The sequence below is a fragment of the Protopterus annectens genome, chromosome 3.part1 (genome assembly GCF_019279795.1).
Source record: "Protopterus annectens isolate FY-2018-M chromosome 3.part1, PAN1.0, whole genome shotgun sequence".
Lineage (NCBI taxonomy): Eukaryota > Metazoa > Chordata > Ceratodontiformes > Protopteridae > Protopterus > Protopterus annectens.
Window position 1 is genome coordinate 114,126,647 of NC_056732.1, and position 18,333 is coordinate 114,144,979.

Consider the following 18,333-nt stretch of genomic DNA (forward strand, 5'->3'; position numbering starts at 1 on the left):
CATATGGGTTATGGATCTGACCTTGGATCCGACTAGGCAACATATCCTGAACTCCTCCCTCTCCCCATAATGCCCCAGCTAGCCTACAATACCTTAGATCTCATTTGCTGCCAACTTCCACAGATGGAGATCCTCCCTCAGAAGCCTTTTTCAATCATTAGGACTATTTGTGAGTAGATTTTATTTAGGAATAAATTATCTTCAAAACCTTTTTCTGTTATCCTCCCTCTACTTCTGATGAGCTTTCTGGTTTTGCTATATGACAGTCTTTTCCTACCTTTTTTTGGTAATCTCATTGTGTGCCATTGTTGGTACCAGTTCTTTTCTTTACTACTTCTTTTTTCTACTCTGTTTAGGATACTAATCCTACCATTGCTGGTAGTTTCCTAGTTAAAAAAAAAGTAAAAAAAATCTTGTTATCTTATCTTTTCCTTTCTCTATTTGTGTCTATTTAGTTATGGCTGAGAAGCCAACCCATTTAAAAAGAAAATAATTTTCTGTGGCCACAAAATTCCAAATTCTGATGCCCATAGAGAGTGTGTTTATTCCTTACGAATGGCACACCTGAATACTAATTGTTCTATCTGTGCTGCCTTTAACTCTAGAGCTATTTCAGATAGAAGGAACAAATTGGTTGATAAAGACTACTTCCACCATCTGCACCATCTTCATCTTCTTTGTCCGGGGCTCAGAACTCCAGTAAGCAGTCAAAAACTCCTTCAGAGCCTAGAAGGAGAATCTCTGTCTGATCTCTGAAGACTCTTTCTGCCACTGCAACTTCAGAGCCTCCTCAGAAAATCCGAAGATCTTCGGATCCTAAAAGGAAACCATCACATCCTAAATCCTTGATTCTGATTATTATACCAAATAAATATCCTAAGCAGCTCTTGGATCTGTAAACCTCGGAGCTGACCAGTAGTTTTTCAAAATTCCCTTGAATTCGCTCACCAGAGATCAGAATTGATCCCGTGTCTCCTTGGTTCTATGTCCCCTTTCTTAAAACCACACAATGGAAACACTCAAGGCCACAGTCCACAACTTTGTCTTTTAGAGCCTCCATAAGTCTTTCTGAGACAAAAGTGGATAGGATGATAAAGAAGTTCCTCAGAGTTCAGATTCACATGGGGGTTATACCATCTCCCATCAGATCACCTCTACTTGTCTTGTAGTGATATGTCCTTCCCTGATCCGTTCCATGGCTTTGGAGCCCTTGTATCTGAGGGTCCTGAAAGATTCTGTCAGAGCCCAAGATAGTTAGGTCTTCGACGCCAACAGTTTCCTGACTGGTTCTGTGCCTATCCCTTAGGATTGAGATGAGTCCCAGAGCCAAAGCATTGATATCGGATCTGAGGGACTAGGATCTGCTCCGATATTGTTGGAGCCATCCTTGCCCCTTGGAGACTCAGTGCTAGATAGCTCAGGTCCATCTCCTTCCTTGAGGCACAGATATGGACATGGTTGAGGCTTGGCTGCTTTGGAAGTTTTGGCTCCCATCTGGCCAGTCACAGCTTCTCCCAGTCCATCTGCCTTCAAGGCACTGGAGATAGTTTTCTCCCTTTCAAGAGAGATCCGATTTCTCTTTCTTCTTTTGATCCTACACATAATTCCCCCAGTGGGTCCGAGCTCTGAACCCATGAGGCTTACTCCACAGGGACAGCTGGTGCCAAATAGCATCCAGACAGTTTCCTTAGGAGAACTTCCCCTCTGTTCAGATACCTCTCCAGAGCATTCCACTGAGGAGGTTCCCCGTAAGAGATCATGCAAAAGGAGGCACATAGGTTCTACTATGGAATCTCTCACAGAGGATACGGACTTCGAAGAAGAGGAAGGGCTCCCCAGAACTCGACCAGATCATGTCTCCTTTGGATATTTTAGAGATTCTTAAGCAGAAAGGTGGATGGTCCTCAGATACTCCATCCCCAGAGGAGTTGTTTATATATATATATATATATATATATATATATATATATATATATATATATATATATATTTAGAAATTTATAAAAGCATGTATATCTGTTTGCTAGCTAGATGCATATACACTTCTGTTAGTCAGTTAGATGCATCTATTTCTGTTTGCTAGCGTACATATTTAAAGGGTTAAACTGTTCTTAGCTGAGAAGCAAGGGAAAAAATAAATAAATGACTTTTATGTATACATGTAACATGCTGGTACAGCTTGAGAAAATGCTGATAAAAATAAGCTGAATGTTCAGTGTGTGGAACAAGCTTCAAGGATTACAGATAAGGATGCAGGTGTGAGAAAGGAACAGAGTTGCAGGCAAACTGAACTGTTACATAATTTACCTTGAAACAAGAACACAAAGGAGCTTATTAACCGACTGCATGACATCATCGAAGGACCACAGAAACATTTTCAAGCAGGAAAGACTCCCTAAATACCAAAGTAATGACTTTGAGTGTTCCCAAAAGACTGCTTTCATAAGAATGTATGTATAAGAAATGTAATCTGATTTCTTGGGAGATCTGCACACTGGAGATCATTCATGTTGTACTGAAAAGAAACTTGAAAACTGTAAACCCTGCAAGCTGTAGAGTATTGTTGCATGTTTCATCTGTTATATAGACAGTTATCTTATTAGTTTATGTGCAATATACTGCTGAGAAGGTTAATAATCTGCAAAGTTTATCTGCACTAACCAAACTTTTATTCTACAAGGCACTAGAAAATGCACATGTCACAAACATCTGCATTTAATTAGGCACTAATACAGAGCTGTAGTCGATAGCTTCGGTAAGATAAGATAACTTTTCAGGAATCAATATTTCTGGAAGCTTTTGGTTTTATCCAATCTACATCATGGATAACTCCCCCGGCTGATGAGCTTATCAACCTAGTCTCTCGCCAGGCATGGAAGGAACCGGACTCTGTCAAACCGATTCCCTGTTGTCCAGACAAAATTTTGGCAAGACAGACCCCATTAGAGCAAAGGATCCCTGTTGATACCATAGTTGTGGCGGCAGCCACAAAAAAGAAGCTAGCTGAGCAGAGCTTCTCTGTTCATCCACCCTAATAGAGAGTCAAGATCATTGGACTGATTTGGAAAGTGCATATTTTCTTCAGCAACCTTTGTCTTGAGGTCCCTTAATTATTTAGCTCAATTTACAAGGCTGCAGAGTAATGTGACCAAAGATCTGTCCAAATCTCTTTCAGAGTCCATATCTGTGGAGGACTATAAAAGATTATCTTCACAACTGACCACTCTGTTATCCATTTCCACTGCGTCCATGGGGTTAATATCCCATGCTGAAGAGGGTACCTCATGGGCTGCCAGTTCAGACATTGCCATACAGAGACATGCCTGGATGTGACTGTGACTTTGTGGAACCTTTCAAGTCTTCTTTCATCGGTGCTCTTTTTGATAGAATGTCTTTGTCATTTCTGTTAAAGAAATACTCTACCACAGTGAACAGGAGGGAAAGACCTTGTCTGCTCCAGGGATTAACTTTTCTACCCCTCAATGATCTTTTTCTCAGAATCAAAAAGGGGCAAGAAAATGTGGTTCCAGAAATCCCAGGGTTCTTTCCAGGACTCGGACAGGAAGAACTCCTCTAGGGGCAAAGGGGGTGGTTGAATGGAAGATGTGGCAGAGGAGACCCACAAAACCTGGGTTTCCTAGGTTCCTTTCTGGATAAACTGTTTTAGTGCTCCTGGAGGGTTGCCATGCTGCTCACCTCTGGAGGTAGTCATGGGGCATTTGCCCTTGCACTCAGATGCCAGGGCTCTTATAACAAAAGATTCTTGGTTGCTAAAAATAAATCCAGAGGTTATTTCATACCATTTTCCAGATTCCCACAACTAAGCAAAGAAAGCTTCCTGACACCCCCCCCCCCCCAATAGAGATAGGCTTCAGGTCAAGAGATTCAGAAACTGCTGCAGGAAAGATTCATCCAGGAGATCTCACCAAACCAAAGAGAATTCAGAACTTACTCATGGTTCTTTTTAGTGCCAAAGAAAACAGGGGACCTGAGATCAATTTTGGATCTAAGGAATCTGAAACAGTTTGTAAAGAAGTCAAACTTCTGAATGGTCATGTTTCAGTCCATCCTACTTTTTTTTGTGTAAGGCTGATTGGATGTTCTATTTCAATCTTCAGGACACATACTATCACATCAAGATGAACAGATGCTCATGAAGATATCTGTGCTTTCGCTTGGGAGCTAGTCATTATAATTTCAGAGCCCTGACTTTTGGTTTCACCACAGCCCACAGGATGTTTACCAAGTGTATGGCAGTAGTAGCAGCTCACCTGAAACTACTAGGATTCCAAATGTTTCCATATTTAGATGACTGGCTCCTCACTGCCCCAACCAGGCATCTCTTAGAACAGTCTAGGGACTACTTGCTCCAACTCTGCTAAACAGTAGGTATTATAGTCAACATCTCCAAATCCAAACTACAACCAGTACAGAATCTGGAGTTCATTGGTGCCCAGTTGAAAATAGTAAGTAAGATTGCCACTCTGCCTACATATTGTAGAAATGCAGCCAAGTTCCAGGTACAGCAAATTCTTCTTCATCCTGCATCTTCAGCCAGACTTGTCCTTCAGGCTCTAGAGTCAATGGCTTCATAGGTTCATAGGTTCATAGATTAGTACTAGGCTAATTGCCCTTATGGGCCATTTTAAGCCTAGCCAATTACCCCCTGTGAGAATCAAACCCTATACCTTGTGTCTGTAAGGCAAACACCTTAACCATTATGCCAACCTCCCACCCTATGGCAGCTGCCATAGTTTTAGCTCCTTTGGCAAGTTTCTATATGCGTGTTCTCCAATGGACCCTAGATGTTCAGTGGTCTGTTCTGCAACATCCTTTATTCTTCCCAGTCAAGCTTACTCTGGTATGCAGAAATCATCTTCCTTGGTATATTCAGTCAAATGACATTTACTTGGCCCATTATTTCATTCTGTCTTCTGCAGTGGCCACAATGACCATGGATGTCTCCCAATTGACATAGGTGGGGCATTTCTTGGGACGGACAGTCCAAGGTACATGGTCACCCCAGGAGATCAGTTTGCACATCAGTGTCCTGGAAATGAGAGCAGTCCTATTGGCATTGCAGGCATTTCAGATGTTCTCCTTCTGGGTACTATTGCTATCCAAACTGATACACGCCTGTGGTCTGGTACATCAACAAACAAGGAGAAATCCAATCTTAACCCCTCTGTTGAGGGGCTATGAAGGTGTGGGAGATCTCCTCAAACTGCTTTCTAGTAGCAGTACACATTCTGGGGAAATCCAAAGTACTAGTGGACAAACTCAGCAGGTCCATTTTGTTACCTCATGAGTGGTCTTTCAATCAATCACTGTCAGAAAAGATTTTCTGTCATTGGGGCCTACCTTGCTACAATCCTTTTGCAGTTTTTTTGCTATAATCCCCCCTTAGGAGGAGTCACAGAGAGATGCTTTAGTCCACATTTAGCCCTCCTGTCTACTTTATGCCTATCAGGTGTTTCAGCTATATGGCTATTCTGAATACCCATGACTTTTTTTCTTTTTAAGTCATTTAATGGACAAATTCACTCATTGTTTTAGTTTGCTACTTTTTTTTTTAAAAAATACAGTATTTAAATTGATTTAAACTGTGTATGAAGGAGTGTTGAAGGAATTTTTATCTGAAGTTATTCTGCTCTTCAGTTATTCTCACCCACCCGCCCTGTTTTTGTTTTGGTGTTAATCTTAGTGGCATTGAAACTGCCCGCCCCTCAGCCTGCCTCTGGGCCCATCTCATTTGCTCACTCAGCTGAGTGCAGTGAGATCATATTCTGATTTCAGGCACTCCTACTGTGTACAAAGAGAGCATCTGGGAAATAGAAAAAAAAAAAAAAATTAAGCTTATTTCCTGCCTTTCTTGTTAAGTGGTACAGACTATTTGTAGGCTTCTGAGCCCCCAAGCCCTTCTGTGTTTGAGGGAAGCCTTCTAGCTTGTTTATTTCTTATAACTAGCCAGTTTTCTAGTTTCAGCACTCAAATCTGTTTCTTTGATCTCAGCACTTGTTCAGAAAAAAAAAAAAAAAAAATGTCATCTGCTTTTACTGTACTTGTGTTTTTACCTACTTCTTTTTACTTTTGCATCATCTTAAAATACTCAATTGTATTTATTACTGCTTGGTGTAACTCATTCTAAGCCTTTTGGTTTAAACACTTGGGCTTCGGACCAGTTAGTTGTTTTGCACTGAGAGGGTTTGTGGTCTGCACTGTTGTGGCAGAACAGGTAGCTTACATCCTTCTAGGTTGAGAACTGCTGATTGAGGGCTCAGTGTCTGTTATTCTAAAAGTGTATTATTTCTGGTTTAAGCACTTGGGCTTTCAAGCCAGTTATTTTACATTAAGAGGGTTCGTGGTCTGCACTCTTGTGGGAGGAGAGGCTGGACTCTGCCCTTCTGAGCTGGGAATTTCTGGTTAAAGGCTTATAATGCATGCATATCTGAACTGTTCCTTACTGAAGTTGGTGCGCCTTGTTTGCTGTGGCATAGACTGGATTCGGGCCTGCTGGATCTAGCTTTGTTTGTGTAACTTGAGCACTAATCCAGACATTCTCTAAAGTATTCAATGGTATTTATTACTGCTTGGTTGTAACTTGATTAAAGTGTAGCTATCATTCAAGTCTTTTGGATTAAGCACTTGGGCTTCAGAACAGTTGTTTTACATTAGGAAGGTTTGTGGCAAGCACTGTGGTGGCAGGACAGGTAGCTTTCATCCTTCTAAGTTGGGAACTGCTGATTGAGAGCCCAGTGTCCAAGTGTATTAGTTCTGGTTTAGGCACTTGGGCTTCAGGCCAGTTATTTTACATTAAGAAGGTTCGTGGTCTGCACTCTTGTGGGAGAAGAGGCTGGACTCTGCCCTTCTGAGCTGGGAATTTTCTGGTTAAAGGTTTATAGTGCCTGAATATTTGAACTGTATCTTACTGAAATTGGTTCACCTTGTTTGCTCTAGCATAGACTAGATCCAGGCCTACTGAATCTAGCTTTGTTTATATGCTTGTTGTTTGTTTGCTTGTTATTTCCCTGGAAGCTAATTCCACCTAATACGCAACTTCTCAGCTTCTGTGGATCACTAGTGATATCTGCATTGCTTACTGTACTTATTTCCTTGTTTCACTTGAAAGAAAGTTACTGTTTGTCGTTTTTGCATTTAGTTACTTGTAACACATTGCACTCAAGTTACCTGGCACTTGCTCACTAAAGCAATTATATAAGTCAGCACTAAAAATTAAAAGCACTACACCCTCACTCCCCACTGGCCCTTGTTTTCAATTAAGGATTTCCCAATATTATTCTAGCATGTCCAAAGGTCAGTTGTCAATCTCCTCTCCGGTCCAGCTGGTGAATCTGGGAATCTTGAGGCAATGTTATAACTGCCTCATGTACACAGACAACCTTCTCCTCCTCCCACATAACACAAATACTTGCGAGATGCAGCTATTTAGCCAAACTGGAGGCCGAGCTCTCTCAACTCAGGACTGGCAAGACCAGACAGGAGGAGAAGGCAACTACACACACCACAAAACCAGCCTCACATAATGCTACCACTCCACTGAATCAAACACATAAACACACAAAGACATACTCGGAGGCTCTGAGTAAAATTTACCTAAACAGCAGAGGCCTCCAAAGCAGACACCCAAACAACTGCTACCTCAAGACACCCCACAAGCAACACATAAACCACAAAAGCAGTGTGCAAAGCAGTCACAGCCCTTAAGGCCAAATACAACACCAAACATACTTGTCATAGGTGACTCCATAGTCAGACACACTGACGTCCCACTCACCAGGCTGAACAAGGAGAGGGTCACAGTAAGCTGCCTATCGGGCGCTAGAATCCGCCACATAACACAAGCACTCGGGTCACTCCATGGCAAGTACAAATATGACACAGTCATTGTCCATGCTGGTGTGAACGACCTGAGACGCACCTCCCTGGACTACATGAAAAGAGACATAGAGGAGCTCTCTGATTATGTAGCCCAGGCAGGTATGACCCTAACCCTGAGCAGTATCCTTCCTTCACCAAGAATGATGCCACAATATAGAGACAAGATGATCAGCTTTAACAATTGGCTTAATGTCTGGTGTCATTCAAAGGGGATCCAGTGTCTGTCTGCCTGGGATGACATGCTTGACAAGCCACGCTGCTTTGCAAGGGACGGCTTGCACCTGTCACCCTGGGATTCGGATATTGGCTAAGGCTCTTGCCACCCCATAGTGCCTTTTTAGGCAAGGCTCAAATTCTAAACCTACCACCCTAGAAAACAAAAATGGGAAGAAACTGAGGGTAATGCTGCTCAATGCCAGAAGTCTAAATCTCAAAATGCACGCACTCGAGGCCCTTCTCAGTATGGAGAACATCGATGTCTGTGCTGTAACTGAAACCTGGTTCAAGGCTCCTGAGAGCACCCCGGCACTATTAGGTTTTACCTCATATCATGCGTTCCGGCCCCAAAACCCGGACCACACCACAAAAGGAGGGCGTGTATCCATATTCATAAAGGATACTCACACCTCCAGGTTGGTGGCAACGCACTAAGCTTCGGAAACCATCCAGGTGCAACTAACCATAGGCAAAACTGCTCTACAAATTGTAGCATGCTACAGGCCACCCTCTCAAACTCAGGAACCCCACACAGCCTTCCTGAAGACACTGGAGGGTATAAATGTATCTCCAAACACCATCATATTGGGTGACTTCAACTACCCGAATATAGACTGGGAACATTACTCAAGCCCTAACTTTCTAGCCCAACGGTTCCTGGAGTTCATAAATTCAAATGCCATGGAACAGCTAGTCACTGTTCCCACAAGAGGAGAAAATATACTAGATCTCATTGTCACAAACATGGGGACAAAATGCTCCACACCGGAAGTATATCCCTCACTGGTGAGATCTGATCATAAACTAATCTCACTGGAAATTCACATCCCGCCCCCACCCCAAGCAAAAAAGACCATAGTGAAGAACTTCTCTAAAGCAAACTTCACACTACTCAAGACTGGTGTGGTATCCTTCAAGGCCCCTGAGCCAGAGGAAACCACAACCCAAGCTGCGGAAGCCCTTACAAATGCCTTCTATGAACACCTCCAGGACTGCATGGATCAGGCAATCCCAAATAAAACCAAGACTCTTTCCACAAAGGGCAAACGTCCAGTCTGGTGGACCCCAGCCATTAACAAACTTTACAATAAGAGGAGAAAGCTATTACATGATAGAACAAAATCCATAAAAGGGAAGTCACCCTGATCATTATTAGTAAAAAATACGAGCACTCATAAAATCAACTAAGGCCAATTTTGAGAGAAAAATTGCCATGGATTCAAAGGACAATCATAAGGCCTTTTTCAGCTATGTTGGGAACCTGGGTGGAAACTCCCAGATATGCTCAGAATTAGTCCAAAATGATACAAAAATCACTGAACCCACAGACATTGCCAACATACTGGCAGACAGGTTCAGTGCAAACTTCACCCCTCTCCCCTAAAGGAGAGATAACTATCCCAGCCGAGTGTAGCCTCCCGGACATCTCAAATGCGCAGGTGAAAGCTGCTCTCTCTAAAGCTAAAAACACAGCATCAATGGGACCGGATGGTGTCCCCGGCTGTGTGCTACATGAGCTAAATGAGGAATTAAACCCGCACATAAGGCAGCTGTTTAATCTCAGCCTTACCACAGGATACGTGCCCAAGGAGTGGCGTATGGCAACTGTGGTCCCACTCCACAAAGGCGGTGCCTCTATGGACCCTGGTAATTACCACCCCATAAGCTTAACAAGTCTAGTCTGCAAAGCTATGGAGAGGATCATAATGGAGCTCATAAACAAAGATATAGGGGACTTGCAGACATTGGACCCGACCCAGTTTGGCTTTGTCAAGGGAAGATCATGCCTTTTGAACTTGGTTGACTTCTTCGAAACAGTCACCAAGGCCATTGATGAGGGAAAGGCAGTCCATACAGCCTACCTTGACCTTGCAAAGGCTTTCGACACAATACCCCACTCGGGTATTGTAGAAAAACTTACCAGCTTAAATGTAAACCCATATGTCACAAGATGGGTTGCAAACTGGCTTAAGGACAGAACCCACAGGGTTAGAGTTGCTGGCGCTGTGTCAGACTCCAAGCCGGTCACAAGTGGTGTCCCACAGGGCTCGGTCCTTGGCCCCTATTGTTTGGCATCTACTTCTCAGAAGTACAGGCCAACATGGGAGGACTTTGGCTGACAAAGTTTGCAGACGACTGCAAACTGGGCCATAGTGGAAAGTGCATCGGACACGGATATCCTTCAGAAGGGACTCACGGAAACAGATAGCTGGTGCCAGAGCCATGGCCTGAAGTTAAACGCCAAAAATGTATAGTCATACCCTTCGGGAAAAACAAGGTAACCCCAAGCTACCATATAGGTGGCAATCCACTAAGCACAGAAGAGGTTATCAGGGACCTGGGGACCCAGGTTGACAGTGGCCTTTCTTTGACACTCACATTGCTAAAGTGGTTAGAAAGACCTTCTACATTGCCCACCTGATCATGAAGGGATTCACATCCAGATCTAGTGAGGTCATTGTTCCCCTGTACTCTTCACTTATCAGACCAATGATCGAGTACAATGCCCCATTCGGGATGTATCTCACCCGACATCTGCAGCAATTGGAGAGACCCCAAAAGTTCCTCACCAAAAGGATAAAGGGACTCCAAAATCTGTCATATGCTGCCAGATTGAAGAAACTCCAGCTCTATTCAGTCGCATACCGTCTGCTCAGAGGTGACATGTGCCTGACATACAAGGCCATGTCCAACCCAGAATTAATGGACATGCTCCACCTCAAAAAATCCAAATCCACCAAAACCACTAGAGCAAGCGACTTAAACCTTAGCACGGATATAAATAGGACGTGCTGGAGGGATAGATTTATCACTCAGAGACTCCCTATGCTGTGGAATAAAATCCCGGTCCATGTGAGGCAGACCACCTCGCTGACTCTGTTCAAGAGAAATCTAGACCTGTGGATGGGAGATCGTAGGTTTACCCCAGGAATCAACTCTGTGTCACTGCTGGACAGAGGCACAACAAACTAATGGGCACAGTATTTTTTCATATAAGGGGTGGCGTAAGCCACAATAATTTGGGCTAGGCTTATAAATGCCTTAGGGCAGATAGCCTAGTATAAACCTATGAACCTATGAACCTATGAATGAAAAGGTCCCATGTGCCTCTAATACAAGGGGTTTGAGAGGTCACTCAGTGGAAATTCTAGCTTGACTAGAATTTTCATTTAGTTTTTACTGATTGTTTTTTCTGTGTGACGTTTTCACTCATTGTTTTAGTTTGTTAGTTGGGATATTTGGCAGATACCGTAATGGCAGTGGACATCAACTGGGTATAACCTCAGCTTTTTTAACCTCAGCAAGATCCTGTCTGGGCATCCTGCAGAGTTCTACAGCAGCAGAAAGAGAGAAAAGAGACTTTCAGTGATTTAAGTAGCTCCATTTCACTTTTTTTTTTGCTTACTGCAGTTTATTCTAGCCGTTCATTAAGCCTTGCTACTTATTTTAACTGTATTCTGTTAAATATTGTTATTTGCACTTTATTTGCTCATTTTAAGTTAAATTCAACTGTTAATAGTGTTGTAGGCTACACAGTCAAGTGTGCTAGCCATTTTTCTGCTTTAAATAGTGTTTTTTCAGTTCTAACTGTTGTATTTTTTTGAAAAAAAAATTCTATCTCCTTGCTTGTTTCCCATCTTTCTGTAACTAGAATAGTCTGGATTTCAGATTTGCTGATTTCACGACTGTATTGTGGTTTCTGTGTTGCCCAGATCTTACTGATATAGAGGGAAGCTTCTCTACTGATGGGAGTGGTAAGCTCTGAGCAGCCTATCTGTTACTAAAGGAGTGGTTTCATCTCAGAAATAGTCTTTTTATTAGCCATTTTGGGCTACTTCTATCCCTTTCATCTTTCTGTTTAAAAAAAACATGCTTGTGCAGGTTTGTGTGACATGCAGTGCCGCTAAGCTAAGGTAAACCATTACTGGTGCTTTAAAGTCTGCTCTTCAAATTTTCCCTTAGACCTTGTTAATTTTTATCTCTGAGCACTCAAATTAGACCTTTAAATCTCACACTTGCTCAGAACATCTTGTAGCATTTATTGGAAGCTCACTCACAGCTACTAGCACTAAATTTCCATAAAAGAAACAAAAAGCTTCAGTACTTAATCTAAGCATAAATAACTCGGTACTTAAAAAGCTGATCACTTTTCCAGACATGTCCAAAGGTCAGTTTCCGATGATTTCACCCATCAACCTGGTGAACCTGGGCATCCTGAGGCAATGCAGCAATTGCCTCATGTACACAGACAACCCTCCTCTCCTACCTCCAAACACATCCACTTGTGAGAGATGCAAGTACATAGTCAAACTTGAGGCTTCGCTTTCTCAATCCAAGACTGGGACAGCCAGTCAGGAGGAGAAGGTTAACACACACATCACATCACAGAGAACACATAGCTGCCCTGTTCACACAACACCACTATCACATGGTAACACAAAACACACAAACACTTTCATAGAGGCTCTCTTAAAAATTTTTCCCAAAAACAGAGACATCCGAGGCAGAAATGCAAGCAACCATCTCATCCAAGCACAACCCATAAGACACATAGCCCACACAAACAGTGTGCCACTCAAGCTAAGACCCTAAGGCAGAACAATGTACCAAACACATTAGTCATAGGTGATTCAATTGTAAGGCACACTGAAGTCCCACTCACTAGGCTAAATAAGGAGAAAGTCATGGTCAGCTGCCTGGCAGGTGCCAGGATTCACCACATAATGCATGCACTTGGGTCTCTCCATAGCAAGTACAAATATGACTCCGTCATTGTACATGTTGGTGTGAATGACCTAAGATCTACTGCCCTGGACTACATGAAAAGAGACATGGAGGAGGTCTCTGATCTTGTGGCTCAGGCAGGTATGACCCTAGCCTTGAGTGGCATCCTACTGTCGCCAAGAATGATACCACAGTACAAGCAAAAAATGACTGATTTCATTTGGCTAAGTTTCTGATGTCATTCAAAGGGGATCCTGTATCTGTCTGCTTGGGATGACATGATAGACAGACCTAGATGCTCTGCCAGAGATGGCCTGTATCTGTCACCCCAGGGATTCCAGATATTGGCCAAGGCCCTTGCCACCCCTATAGTGTCTTTATTAGGCAATGCCCTGAAGATAAATTTACCACCATAACATCTGCTAGCAAACGCATCCTAAGGGTTATGCTACTCAATGCTAGAAGTCTAAATCTGAAAATGCACTCACTCGAGTCACTCCTCAAACTTGAGAACATTGACATCTGTGCAGTAACCGAGACCTGGTTCAAGGCTCCTGAGAGCACCCCTGCACTACCAGGTTACAATGCATATCACACCTTTTGGTCCCCAAATCTGAACCAAAGCCCTAAGGGATGTAATGACCAGACCCCAAAAGGTGGAGGTGTATCCATCTTTATAAAAGATATACACATAACACATAAACATAACGCATCAGAAATACCTAGCACTGGACAAAACTGCAGTCCATGTTGTAGCCTGCCACAGATCCCCCACAATGCCCCAGGACTGCCACTCTGCATTCCTGGACACTCTGGAAAACATCAAAGTCCAGCCTAATACCCTTATACTTGGAGATTTTAACTACCCCTCTATTAGTTGGAACAACTACTCCTGCTCCAACTCTTTTGCCCAACATTTCCTGGAATTCATCAACTCCAGTGCCTTAGAACAACTCATCCTCACCCCCACTAGGGGAAATAATATTCTTGACCTAGTCATTACAAACATGGGGGACCACTGCTCTTCTCCTATGATAAACCCTCCCTGGTTCGATCCGACCACAAGTTAATCATCATTGATATCCATATCCCCCCCCCCCCGAAAAAGGAAACCACAGTGAAAAACTTCTGCAAAGCTAACTTTGATCTTCTAAGGACAGAAGTGGCAAGCTTCACGTCATCCATAGAATTGGAGAATGGGAGTATGGCTGCTGAATCATACACCAAGGCACTGTATGAGCACTTATACAATTGCATAGATAGGGCCATATCAAACAGAGCCAAGATGCTCTCCTCTAAAAAAAGGAAGCCAATCTTGTGAACCCCTGCCATTAAGAAACTCTACAACAGAAGAAAAGAACTGTTGCAGAGAAAGGTAAAGTCCGATGACTGGAAAAATTCCCTTGGAAATCACAGTAAAAAACTGAGATCTCTCATCAAATCCACCCAAGCTAGTTATGAAAACAAAATTGCTACAGATACAAAGGACAACCACAAGGCTTTCTTTAGTTATGTCAAGAATCTGCATAATAATATACAGATTTGCTCAGAGCTACATCATACTGGCACCACTTATACTGAACCAACTGACATTGCCAATATTTTGGCAGACAGATTCAGTGCACATTTTTGTCCCCCCTCACCCCCAAAAGGGCCCATCCACATACCCAAGGAATACCAAATCCCTATTATCATGATTGCACAAGTAAAAACTGCACTGACCAAAGCTAAGAACACAGCTTCCATGGGACCAGATAATATACCGGGTTATGTCCTGCACGAACTACAAAAGGAACTGACACCACACCTGAGTGCTCTGTTCAACTAAAGCCTCAGTTCAGGCTTTGTTCCCACTGAATGGTGCACTGCTACAGTCATCCCACTCCACAAAGAGGTTGTGACTACTGACCCTGGGAACTACTGCCCTATCAGCTTGATTGAGCCTGATCTGTAAGGCTATGGAACATATTGTTACAGATCTTATAAATAAGGTTATAGGGGACCTTCAAATCCTGGACCCCATGCAGTTTGGGTTTTTGAAAAGCAGATCATGTCTGCTAAATCTGACAGACTTCTTTAAAGCTGTCACCAGAGCAGTGGATGAAGGCAAGGCTGTGTCCACACAGCCTACCTCGATCTAGCCAAACCCTTTGACACCATCCCACACTCTGAAATCATTGATAGGCCCTCTAATCTGGGCATTAGCCCTTACATCACTAGATAGGTTGCAAACTGGCTCACAGACAGAACCCACATGATGACAGAAGCTGACTCCAAATCTGACTACCGGGCAGTTGCAAGTGAAGTCCCACAAGGATCGGTTCTGGGTCCTCTCCTGTTTGTTATCTACTTCTCTGAAGTTGAAGTCAACAGCAAGGGACTCTGGTTAACTAAATTCATGGGTAACTGCAAACTGGGAGCTATTATTGATTCTCAAGCTGATGTGGACATCCTACAAAAAAGGCCTGATGGAAACCAATGACTGGTGTCAAAACCATGGCCTTAGGCTAAATACCAAAAATTGCATAGTCATTCCCTTTGGGAAAAACATGGTGACCACAAACTACCATATCAAAGAGAACCCACTTAACTCTGAAGGAGTTATAAGGGATCTAGGGACACAGGTAGATAGCAACCTCTCCTTCGACAACCACATCTCCACTGTAGTTAGGAAGTCCTTCTATGTGGCACATCTCAACACAAAAGGTTTCTCACCCAGGAAAAAAAAAGTCATTATCTCTCTCTACTCATCCCCCATCAGACCCATTATAGAATAGAATGCCCCATTTGGCATGTGCCTCACTAGACACCTCCAAAAACTGGAGAGGCCACAGAAATTCCTCACTAAGAGGATCTTAGGACTCAAACACGTGCCTTATGCAGAATGCAGATAGACTTAAAAAACTTAAACTATACTCCATCTCATATCGCCTACTTGGAGGCGATCTCTGCTTTGCATACAGAGCCATGTCTGACCCAATTTTGCTTGACATGCTTCATCTGAAAAAATCCCAATCTCTCCGTGCTACTCACTTCAAAGACCTCAACCTTATCACCACATTAAACAGAATGTGCTGGAGGGACAGGTTTCTAATCCAGAGATTCCCGATACTCTGGAATAAACTCCCCATTCATGTCAAGCAGAGCACCTTACTGACCCTCTTCAAGAGAAATCTTGATGAGTGGATGGGAAATAGGGAAAATTACCCTGGGGATCACTTCAATCACACTGCTAGATAGGGGCACATAGAACTAATGTTTGGTAAACCAGATGACTGGGAACACTATTGGGCTAGGATTTGCAATGCTACAGGGTTGTTAGCCTACTACTTACCTATGAACCTATAACAGCCCTGTGTTTCTAAAGCTTAGTCAAACAGTCCACTTGTGCTGTTCTGATGAGGCCATAACAAGGCCAAAACATGCATGTCCACAGCTAGTGGGTTTGGCTTTATTGGCATGAATATGTCCATTAAATGACTTAAAAAAGTAATGGGCATTCAGAATCACCATATAGCTGAAATACCTGATGTTCTTAAGGCTCATTTGCATATATCCCATGTGCCTCTAATACAAGAGGTTTGAGAGGTCACTCAGTGGAAATTCTAGCTTGGCTAGAATTTTCATTATGAAGCTTCTACAAGGAAAATCTACAAAGTAAAGGGAAACAACTCTTAATTTGGGGCTGTTAGTAAAGACATTGATCTTTTCACTGCTCCTGTTTCTTCAGTTCTAGAATTCTTAACCTCCAGGAGTTAAAGCTTCTTCATTGGCTTCTTCTAAACTGTGCAAAGCCTTTCTAAAAGGTACCTTCTTACTTAGGCCCCCAGTGAAAGATCTATCTCCTCCATGGGATTTGACAGGGGTTGACACAACAACCATTTAAACCTTCATTTAGAAATGATTTAAAAAATATGTCTTGGAAAACAGCATTTCTAGTAGCAATTATTTCTGTGAGGAGAATTTCCGAACTCCAGGCTGTATCACCCAAATCCCCTTACATTGTTTTTCACTGAGACAGACTTACTTTATGAACCAATCCATCTTTCTTACCAAAAGTAACGTCTGAATCCAATATCAATCAAACATTTTGTCTGCCTGTCTTTCTATCTAATTTTTCAAATAAGGGAGAGTACATATTACATCTTTTAGATGTACATAGGCAATGGCATTTTTATCTACACAGGACTATGGATCTCAAAAAAACTGAGCAGTTGTTTGTTTCTCACTGAACAGACTGGGATCACAGGTCTCTAAAGTTTCCCTGATAAAATGATTTACTGATTGCATTTTTTTTTTGTATATACTCTGCAAGGCCTCTCCCTATCAAAGTGTCTTAAGGCTCATTCAACTAGATCCATGGCCACTTTTTCTGTCTTCTGGTCTAGAACTTCTGTTGATGACCTCAGCTACCTAGTCCAATGCTCATTCCTTTATTACTCAATACAAACTAGATCTGACTTCTAGAAGCAGAGCTGCTTTTGGTTCAGCATTTGTCTGGAATATCTGTCCATGAGTGCCAACCAAGATACATGTAACTAGAGAGACTGCCCCATATGTTGAGAAAGAATGAAAAGGACAACATCAGATATTAAAGTTATGTTCTCCCCATAACTATGCATCCGTGTTGTCCATTTTCATTCTTCCCCAGCACCCAGCCCTCCTTCATCCTTCCTTTTATCTTCTGGAGTGATATCATGGATATATTGTAACCTTTTAGCTCCAGATTTGAGCCCTGGCTTACTGTTATTTTCCTTCTTCCTACTCTATCTTAGGATATATATGGCAGCCAACTTGATCTGTATTGTAGGCTAGGTGGCGCATTATAGCTAGAGGGAAGGAGCTCAGGAGTTGGAGTTGTAAGTTTGAGGATAAAGGATAACGCTGCCCAAGATGCAGAATCCTTTACAAATGCACTCTATGAGCACCTACAAGGATGTATGGATCGTCCCATCCCTATCATAACCAAGACCCACTCCCCTAAGAGAAGGAAACCAGTTTGGTGAACTCCTGCCATAAACAGGTTATACAATAAAAGGGAGGAAACTAGTTCAGAAAAAAAGCAAATCCCAAGAAGGAAAGACAATCCTGATCAGTATCAGTAAGAAACTAAGGTCCCTCATAAAATTATCCAAAGCTAACTTCAAAAGAAAAATAGCCAAGGATTCGAAAGATAACCACAAAGCCCTCTTTAGCTATGTCAAGAATCTAAGTGGCAACTCACAGATATGCTCTGAGCTAGTGCAAAATAGCACAAAATATACTGAACCTGCTGATATTGCCAACATACTGGCAGATAGATTCAGTGCAAATTTCACCCCCCTCACCTCCAAAAGGGCCCACAACAATACCAGAAAAGTGTAGTGTCCCGGAAATCACAGATGCACAGATGAAAACAGCCCTTTCAAAAGCCAAAAACACAGCATCAATGGGGCCAGATAGTGTCCCAGGATGCGTCTTGCACAAACTACAGAACAAACTAACCCCCCACCT

General features: G+C 42.7%; 1 protein-coding gene across 1 annotated transcript in view; it reads left to right on the forward strand.

The window, feature by feature from the left end:
* LOC122797638 (coiled-coil domain-containing protein 178-like) overlaps nt 1-18,333 on the forward strand; it is a 1,250,322-nt gene that overhangs the window by 634,339 nt on the left and 597,650 nt on the right. The gene's annotated exons all lie outside the window — the stretch shown is intronic.